The sequence below is a fragment of the Aulonocara sp. 'chitande type north' Nkhata Bay genome, linkage group LG18 (genome assembly GCF_057382095.1).
Source record: "Aulonocara sp. 'chitande type north' Nkhata Bay isolate Kocher_YH1m ecotype deep benthic linkage group LG18, A_spYH_male_GT1.1, whole genome shotgun sequence".
NCBI classification, from domain to species: domain Eukaryota; kingdom Metazoa; phylum Chordata; class Actinopteri; order Cichliformes; family Cichlidae; genus Aulonocara; species Aulonocara sp. 'chitande type north' Nkhata Bay.
The window spans coordinates 39071627-39082267 of NC_141361.1; the positions used below are offsets into that span (position 1 = coordinate 39071627).

The following is a 10641-nucleotide window of genomic DNA, read 5'->3' on the forward strand; positions in this document are numbered from 1 at the left end:
ATTCATCCAAAGGTTAGATGCTGCAATGTTCACAAATACAAACTGTGACTGTGGATGTAAACTTAGACAGGACTGAGCGTGCAGCTTTCAGGAGATCTAGTCTACACCCCTTGATGACACCCAACCACCTTTAATGGTTTGCATATGAGGATGCTATTTAAAAGAATCAGCTGGTCCGAAACAGTTTCTAAAATGATTTAAATGCAAAGTCAGATCAACAACAAGACATATTAAACCAGGTCATTGTTTAGTTAAAAAAAACTAAGTGGAAATACAAAAATACAGAAAACTATTATATCATGAGGTGTAGCTTAACTTAAAATTATTTTTGAAGCTAATGGAAAGAAATATCAGGATGGCTATTTTTCTGAAGAGTCTTTGCACTATCACGGCTGAGCGGTGGATATCACCACCTCAGACCGGAATAAGAGCATGTATGACATGCTGTGCAGGCTTGATGTGGAGGCAGGCTTCTACTGTGTCTACTATGAGTCCAAAGCCCATATCCACTGGTCTGTGAAAGCAGGTAGGTGAATGATATCAAACACAAGGCAAGCTGATTTAACACATGAACTACAAAAACGAACTAGAAGAAAGCCTGGACAATTAAGTGACAACCGTAACCTTTAAGTCCTTTAAGTTGTGAGTTGAGAAACTGCAATGCACTGTGTATTCTAACATCTTTCTATCAGAACCAACATGAACCTTTTTCCCAGTCTGAGCTACAGTAGCTCATCTATTGGATTGGACCACGTGGGCTTAAGTGGTGCTTGGCCCTACATGACCCCGTCTCTGGTTCACCACCCTTCCATCCTTGGACTACTTTTGTTAGACAGACCACTGCAGACCAGGAAAACCCCACGAGAGTTGCAGTTTTGGAGATACTCTGATCCAGTCATCTGGGCTTTGTTTTCTTAAACCCCTCTACTTGCACATTTTCTTGCTTCCAACACATCATTTGAGGACTAAATGTTCACTACTCACTAATATATTCCACCCACTCACAGCTGCCATGATGAAGAGATAATCACTGTTATTCAATTTACCTGTCAGTAGGCAGAATGTTATGCTGGATTTGGACGACACCACAATCACTTATGTGTTTAGTGTAATGAATGAGATTGTAGATACAAGCAGCTGAAAAAAAGCTTTCTTCCAAGGGTAGCTGGGCTCTGCCTTAGAAATAGGGTGAGGCGTTCAGCAACCTGAGAGAGGAGGTGGTTTGGGCATCTGACTAAGATGCCTCCTGAGTGAGGTGTTTCAGGCATTACCTACCAGAAGAAGGCCCCAGCTCTCGACTGGCCTCGATATGCCTCGTGCTCCCTCAGATAAGTTTAGGTTGCTGCCCCTGCGACCCAGCCACAGACAAAGAAAAGAAAATGGATGGATGGATAGAAAAAAATGGATTGTATAGTTTTAGATTGTATAGGTGAGATTTTTTTTTCAAACTTTTGAGGCGGTTGGAAATTACCTGGAAAATCAAGAGGCTGCAGAGGTACCAGAGACCGGCTCCATGTAGTTTGCTAGGATACCCAGCAGAGGGGGCTGTTTACTGGCCTCAGAAGTTGTGTGCTAATACTTCTCTGACTCTCATGTCAGTGCAGACAGATAATGCTACATAGTTTAGGTGCCATGGCCAACAAAAACAGAAAAATAAAATTACCGCATTTTTATGCTTTTAAGTTTACCAACACACTGTATGTGCACGTAATTCACATACACACCTGACACAGTAACAAAATTTTATCTTTAAAGAATATTTAAAGTACATAAAGTCATCCTAGCTCATTTCATGTGGAAGGAGGAGGATATGGAAGAGAGGTCTGCAACATCTGAGGAGTAGCCATTGGACTGATTTTATTTTTAATCACATGAATGTGATTTTAAAGTGCAAACTACGCACAAGACAGAAAAACCTTGGCTGACAATGAACACCTGAAGTGCACGCATCGTCATTTTCAGCTATGCTGTTAGCTTGTGTTAAAAACATAAACACTCAAAGGGAGCGTGTCCTCATTAGATAGGGATTTAGGTAAGTGTGTGAGACTGTAGGCATGTTATACATGATCCAGTATATGAGAGTAATGCATAGTAATGAGAAATGAATGAATTTGTCGTGGGGTGTGGTTGGTGGCTCAACTGCAGAGGACGGGTGGAGCAGTGGGTTTAGGGCATGGTGTCAGGGGGAGGCTGATTGTCACAGATGGTGAACGTCATCTAATCATGCCTTCCACATTTTAGTAGCCACTGGGAAGAGGAGAGAGTGCGAAGAAGCTGATGGAGCAACGACTGGAACGGAGCACCAAGCAGGCACTCCACCTCTGGGTGCGAGGTCTTGGGAAAAGCAGGCATGTGTGAAAGAAGCACAAAGAACACAGGCTTAGTACTGAGTTGTGCCGGCCCTTTTAAATGGTGCCAAAACCCGGCCGGCATGTCGGAGCCTCGTCCCGCGCAGCCGCCTGAGTCACTGGCGCAAATGGTGATTTGAGTTGCGGTAATGTAACAGTCATCCTAAATGACTGAAGGCAGTGCAGGGCCAAGCCGAGCGACAGACAGAGGTATTGGAAAACTCCCTGTGATGTTTCACCGGATGGTGGAGGGAGATGACGCCTAGGAGAAGGAGATCTCTGCGCCCATGGTGGAGGTGTGCTGGTGGCCGGAGGAGGAGTGGGCCCTACCGCTTGTTGCCGCTCCTGTGGGGAGAGGCCCGACTACACCATGAGCCTCCCTGTCATGGAGAGGACCTTCAGGGATGTGGAACGAGTGGCTTCGGGCTGGAACGGTGGAGTGGGTCCACTTTCATCGGCTGGTTATCCTGGAAATTGCTGTAAAATTGGCCGAGGACCACCTGTCAGTGTGGCTGGAAGGCTCACAGCTGAGGCTGGCGATCGCATCAGTGTCTGATGGAGGTGGGACTAGTGTTCTGCGTTGCTGGCCCTCTGACACCCTCCCCCAGAGAGACGTATTGGGTTCTACACTCAACAAAAATATAAACGCAACACCTTTGTTACTGCTCCCATTCCCCATGGGATGGACGTAGAGACCTAAAATTCATTCCAGATACACAATATAACCATCCCTCCCAAACAGTGGTCACAAATCAGTCCAAATGTGTGGTAGTGGGCACATCTGCTATATTGAGATAATCCATCCCACCTCACAGGTGTGCCACATCAGGATGCTGATCTGACATCATGAGTAGTGCACAGGTGTACCTCAGACTGCCCACAACAAAAGGCCACCCTGGAATGTGCAGTTTTGTCTCACAGCAAAATGCCACAGATGCCACGAGCAATGAGGGAGCGTGCAATTGGCATGCTGACAGCAGGAATGTCAACCAGATCTGTCGCCCGTGCATTGAATGTTCATTTCTCAACCATAAGCCGTCTCCACAGGCGTTTCAGAGAATATGGCAGCACATCCAACCGGCCTCACAACCGCAGACCTCGTGTAACCACACCAGCCCAGGACCTCCACATCCAGCAGGTTCACCTCCAAGATCGTCTGAGACCAGCCACCCAGACAGCTGCTGGAACAATTGGTTTGCACAACCAAACAATTTCTGCACAAACTGTCAGAAACCGTCTCAGGGACGCTCAACTGCATGCCCGTCGTCCTCATCGGGGTCTTGACCTGACTCCAGCTCGTCGCCGTAACAGACTTGTGTGGGCAAATGCTCACATTCGATGGCGTCTGGCACGTTGGAGAGGTGTGCGCTTCACGGATGAATCATGGTTCACATTGTTCAGGGCAGATGGCAGCTGAGAATGTCCCAGTTCTTGCATGGCCAGCATACTCACCGGACATGTCACCCATTGAGCATGTTCGGGATGTGCTTGACCGGCGTATACGACAGCGTGTACCAGTTCCCACGAATATCCAACAACCTCGCACAGCCATTGAAGTGGAGTGGACCAACATTCCACAGGCCACAATTGACAATCTGATAGACTCCATGCGACGATGTGTTGCACTGCATGAGGCAAATGGTGGTCACACCAGATACTGACCGGTTCTGGGTCCCCAGACCCCCAATAGCGCAAAAAACTGCACATTCCAGGGTGGCCTTTTGTTGTGGGCAGTCTGAGGTACACCTGTGCACTACTCATGATGTCAGATCAGCATCCTGATGTGGCACACCTGTGAGGTGGGATGGATTATCTCAATATAGCAGATGTGCCCACTACCACACATTTGGACTGATTTGTGACCACTGTTTGGGAGGGATGGTTATATTGTGTATCTGGAATGAATTTTAGGTCTCTATGTCCATCCCATGGGGAATGGGAGCAGTAACAAAAGTGTTGCGTTTATATTTTTGTTGAGTGTAATAAGGTGCCAAAGGGTATATACAGGGTTTGTGCTGAGCTCAGCAGCGAAGCAGTCGTCCGACACTGAGGGGGGCGTGAAGGCACCGCCGGTCCCGGTAACTCACTTCATGGAACATTTTCCACTAGAACAGACTTGTGACGACACCCTATGCTCAGCTCAGCCTAGTTAACTAGTTGGTAATTCCAAAAGCGCATTTGTGCCCGTTACCATTAATGGAAGTCCCATTTGAGCACATTAGCATGGACCTTGTCGAGCCAAGTGTAGCACAGGCGCTGTTTCAGGTCATCTCCCTACTTGGCATCCTGAAAGAGATATCGACTGACCAGTGCACAATATTCATGTCTCACAAAGTAAAAGAACTGTATGAATTACTGGACATTAAATCTGTTTGGACCAGCATCTACCAACCTCTGACATGTCCATGATTCATAAATTCACTCACGAAGATGAACGCAACTGGGATCGCTGGTTAGACCCTTTGTTGTTTGCAGTGCTGGAGGTGCCCCAGGCCTCCACAGGATTTTCTCCCTTTGAATTAGTGTTTGGCAGAAAGCTGTGGGGGATGCTGGACCTGATGAAAGGATGCCATCACCTGGATCACACGGTGATATCTGTCTCTGCAGCCTTTTAAGTTCATGGTGGTCCATAGACCACGATGAACAGAGGGAAGCCACATGCGAACTTCACAGACCAAGGTCCTGCTGACCAGCAGATTTGAACTGGGGATCTTCTTGCTGCAAGGCCACATAATAATAATAATAATATAGAAAGATGCTTTTCAGAATCATATACATGACATTAATGAACTGGTTTGGGTCCTTAAGGGTCCGCTGGAATATACTAATAAACAGCAATGCCAAGTCCTGTTTCTCCTCGGCATACCTCATCAGGTACACGTACACCAGCTTCTTGAGTTCAATATTTTCACTCGCAACATTCTTTACCACAGCAGAAAACAACTTGGAGACCCTCCTTGGCAGTGAGACCGAGAATTCTCTTCAGTGTAAATGGTTCCTTGTTGCTCTCCAATATCTCTTAATTTCTTCATTCTTTTTAAAGTTGGCGCTGAACAGCTGAAGGCAGCTCCGGTGCTCGAGGAGGTCGGTGTCATGGTCTGGGTGTGTGGCTGTAAAATTCCACTGAAGGTCTGGCCCTCCCTGGTATCCACCCATGGGCAGGGCCTACTGCCTCCCTCACCTGAAGCTGATTGAGGCAATCAGGTTGGAGATTTAAGCTGCTTGCTGACGCTGCTTCCTCGCCAGTTCGTCAACTACCCTATGTTGGTGACCAGGCATCATGCTTCATGTCTATGAATCTCAAGTGCTCTACTTAGCTTGCATCTTGTGTTCTAGTTACTCCTGGAAATTCCATCACACTGAACCTCTCGTCTTGGAAATCTGGTTAACCCGCCTGCTTTCAGAATCATCTCCTTGCCTCACCTGCCTGCCCTCCTGCCCTTACACCACCTCTGGACCTTCACCGCTCAGGACAGCTGCCACACACCACCAAACCCACCTGAACCGCACCACCTCTCCTTCGACACTTCCATCTCCCACCTGCACAGTAAGACGAAGATTTTCATAGCTTCCACCCTCTCCAGAACTCCTCATTGGCTACCGCTCTAACACTGCTCTCCTCTCTTCCAGTACGTACCTAATCACCAGCAGCTCCCGATGCTTTCTTGGACCTGTCCCCTTGCTTATCCCTCTCCCCTGGCCAAGACTCTCATGCCCCATGTGTCAAGCTTTACATCAAGGACTATCGTAAACGTCATTTCTGTGCTAGTTAATAAACCTTTGCTAAACCCTTTCTTCAGCCTCCGCTTTGGGTTTTCTGCACGTGGGTTTGATTTTTGGTGCTCGGCCTCCGGCCGTTTTGTGACAGTCGGGGTGCTCTCGTGACCCGCTTCCACTGCAGCCTCCTCTCCTCCTTGGTCGTTGTATGAGTACAAAGTCAAATATTGCATCCAAAATATGAGGTTGAAGTAGAAAGTACCAAAATGCAGAAACAGAAATACACTAAAACTCTGCTTCAGTAAAGTTCTTAAATATAAATGTACTGAGTGAATGTACACAGTTACATACCACTTCTAGACTTATCCATGCTTTCATGCCATTAGTGGTTTCCTTTTTGACAGAACATATAGTTAGGACTATATGAATCCTTGGTGTAGACTGCTGGAGGCCTCTCATGATTCTTTTCCACACCTTTTTCACTTAATAGGTGTTTACACACCACCCTGCATTTAATCACGAGTTATTATTAATCTTTGGCTCTGTTCCACAGTAAGTCTTTGTCCTGTCTCCCTCACTTCACCCCGAAATGGTTGCAGCAAATGACTGCCCCTCCCTGAGCCTGGTTCTGCTTTTTCCTGTTAAAAGGAAACTTTTTTGTGCTTGCTCATAGACTGTTTGTGTTTTCTGTGTTATTGCAGGGTTTTTACCTTACAATATAACGTGATTTGAGGCAGCTGTTGTTGTGATTTGGTGCTGTATGAGTAAAACTGAATTAAATGAATTGAATTGTGGTGGTGGGATCCCATCTTTACAGTAGAGAGCCTTAAGAGCCCTGTGTTAACTCTGGATATTGTCAGCCATCAGGGCTCCTCGCAGTCTTTAACAGACTCTGACACAGCCTGCAAGAAACATATGGAGGAGACTGACCCAGCTGAGAGGATCTTCCAGCCATCAGCAGGTTTCTCTCTACAGGAAACTGACAGATGATGGAAAAAGCCCTTCAGCTGACATGGAATAGCGCAGTGTCCAGATCCCATCTCAGCACTCTTCACTCTCCCTTATGGCCCCAGATCATCACCTTCGCTGACTTTCTTCTTCTACTTCCTCAGCTGTTTGGCTCTGTTCCCTGTCATGAACAGCAGTGCAGAGGTGAATATAAGGTGAATAAGGAGATTAGCGGCTAGAGAAAAGAAACAAACAACTAATTATACTCAAGTGTTCAGTATAACACTAATTGGACTGAAATGATTTTTTTGGTCAGCAGTCTATGCCCTATGATCATGGCACAGTGCATTAAGCCAGCTCCCACAATAAAGGCCTTTTTCAGGGCATGAGCAGAAGGATGCAGCCTCATTTTTGTTGGTATTCCATAAAAGTCTCACTGTCATTCATTCCCACTGTAACCTCTCCCAGCACAGCACCCATAAGCTGCAATAGTCTGGGAAGGTGGTTTCACATGATCACATGAGCTGTTTAGTCTCCAGACCATTTGAAAAGCTCATCCTTGGACTGGGGGAGAAAGCATGTATGTATACGAGATGCAGAACTGCTGACAGACCTCTGGAACCAAGGCCAGATATAGGTCTCCTTTTGTTCCCTGAACACATATGTTTCAAAGCTATGAACAGTTTTAAAACCGCAAATATTTTATCTGATTAATTTATGATGCATTCAGGACCAGTGATAGCGATCAACAGAAAAAAGCTGTAAATGAGCTTGAGTAATGCTTAGACATTAGATTAAAAGTGACTGTAGTGACTGTAGTGGCGTGGCAAACAAGTATTACAAAACTTAAACATAAAATCAGTAAAATAGACAAAAGGAAATGACATTTTCCTGATGATGGATGATCTAATCACAGAATACACAGAGTGCTTTTCATTCCCACTTCTGCTGGTTAGATCTCATTAGCTAAGGCACTCTGTGGCTGAAGCACCACACTGAGCTTAAATGTGTGCGTGTGTGCTTGGTGTATGTCTGTAACCTCGATGAGCTGCATATGGCCTGATATTTTTATATGGTAAGCCCTCAGTACACAGGCTTAATGAGCAACCTGCAGATGCCCCCCTCCCCCACCCCCACATATGTAGATTACAGATATGGCTACCAAAGAAAAGCACTCTGTGGACCACTCACTCTGTGCTAGGCTCCTGACAGCAACAGAGCTTGATGGAAACTGGCAGCCTTAGAAAGCTCGCCACTGGGGCTGACAGTGCCCACTACCTCAATGTTAAAAAGGTCACCCAGCAAAGTGGGAAGAGACTGGTAACTAGCTCTTGTGAGACAGACTCCACACTACAAGCAGAGCTGGACTGGTAATATGACAGGTTATGAGCTACTGTGCACCCACCCTAAAGTGTGTGGAAGAAGTGGTTGATAAAGTTGGGCAGGCAAATGTAAAAAGGTGGACTGGTTGGAATGGACTGGTTCTTATATAGCGCCTTTCTACTCTTCTGAGCACTCAAAGCGCTGAAAAGCACTTTGAGGTGGAGCTGAAAAGCTAAGAGAGAGATAATAAAAAGAAACTAGAAATAGGTTTAATAAGGAAATAGATGAATGGACATCATTAGGAAAGGATAAATAAAATGAATGGATACATGCACATCTTTGCTCTGAAAAACAAATGGCATTTGGAAGGTTACTGCATTTGGAAATTCACTGCATGTATATCTTATATCCTCTAGTTTGTATTTCTCACCTAACCACATTCTGTTCTTGTGCTTTTCACATATTCTTAGGATATTCAAAAGTCATGCTGTCTCCTGAAGGTCCGCCCCCTGGGAGCCTTGTCCTCCGTTTTGTCTCATTGGAAGCTTCAGTTATATACATATACTCCTAGGACCTGGCGTCCACATGTGGACATCACATTTTGGGTTATTTAGACCAAAATACTCAATTTTGCTCTATAAGGGCCTGATATCTACTTACGAGGACATTATCCTGCTACTGTTCTATCGAAAGTTTAAACGAATATCCTCATATGTGGCTCTGATGTTTCTTAGAAACAAAAATTAGGTAAAATTTTTTTTAAAAAAACAAAAAAAAAGTGGTAATTCTTTGTTTTTAAATTCATCGAGTCCCAATATGCCCAAATATCAAAGAGAAATTAAAAATGCCGTGAAAGAGTTCGGGTCTTAGCGCGGATTGACGCGAGGTTAGCTCGTTAACGCGCCGTCCAGACTGTGTCTGCTTCTGCAGACTGTGACACAACCAACTAGCTAATATTGTAGTACTGTCTTATATGTACCTGAGATGACGGAAGATAAAGCCAGTGGGGATGCGTGTTAAATCTCCCTTCTTTCATAGTTTTATGTCTTATTAACTAATGAGACTGAAAATAGTCTTATTCTAAGACATGTCTCATTAACATCACTAAGTGATGTCCACTTAGTAAATTATGTTCCACATTAGAGGAAAAACAGGATACTGAAGGACTACCTGCTGACTGATAAGCATGTGTTGTCCTTGAGTTCAGCGGTGAGGCCTGAGTTATGAAAGAGTTGAAAAGGTGATGGCGAGAACACCTCAAGCCTTTGTAAACCTGTGATGATGTCACAGTGACATCTTTATCTTTTATAAACTATGGTCCTTCTTCTTTATTTATGTATTGTTGAGCAATGTTCTAGACAAATGCACAGCACGTAATATCCTATGTAATATTAATATTATGTTTTCCTTGTTGTCTAACAGACGGCCCAGCAGCAGCAGAAACCATATTATGAAAAATAAAGCATACCAACTCAATGCCCACACAGTTTTATTCAGTGATGTCTGCAGTGTTTCCACGTTGTCTCCTCAAATGTAGCAAATGGAAACATACATTTGTTCTACCCTCAGTGGCATACTTCACTCCCCAAACCTGCCTCTGTGCTCACTCTCATCATCTAAAGCTCAGTTCTGTTCTGTTCACACAAAGATGTAGTTATGAATACACACACACACACACACACACACACACACACACACACACACACACATCTCTACAGATTTTTGCTGTGGCAAAGCTGTTCATGAAAAGATTAGCAGGAGTTTTGAGCACCTGCAGGATTGAAAGCATGCTGATGACCGTGACAGGATACTGTCCATATGCCACAAGCTGCGCACACTATACTCACTCATACACACATCCACACGCACACATGTGTGCAGGCTTCAGTGAAAGGTGAAGGAGTGTATCAGATTATTGCGACAGGCAGTGAATGAAGATGTTGGGCTGTTCAGCCATGGTGAACTTTCACACACACACACACACACACACACACACACACACACACACACACACACACACACACACACACACACACACACACACAGTTGGTTAGAAGCTCAGAGATGCAGATGGTGAGACTATCATGACCTGCTGTGCTCTCAGGGATCCAATGCCAGAGCAACAACACAGAAACCCAGAAATGTGATTATTGACTCAAACACAGTGCTTGCAGTCGACTCCAGTATCTCCAGCCAACAGACAGATGTCTCTTTAACATGTCTAAGACTGGATAATAGTATTGTGATAACCATACTCAGATTAATGCCAGATAAGGCTGAAAGTAACTGTGATTGTTTGAGTGGT

General features: G+C 45.1%; 1 long non-coding RNA gene across 1 annotated transcript; it reads left to right on the plus strand.

Moving 5' to 3' along the window:
* The first annotated feature begins 5561 nt into the window (after positions 1-5561).
* On the plus strand, positions 5562-6135 carry LOC147309162 (uncharacterized). The gene is made up of 3 exons (XR_015125940.1): positions 5562-5611; positions 5685-5895; positions 5979-6135. It is a non-coding gene; the product is annotated as an uncharacterized LOC147309162 (long non-coding RNA).
* Positions 6136-10641: the final 4506 nt, after the last annotated feature.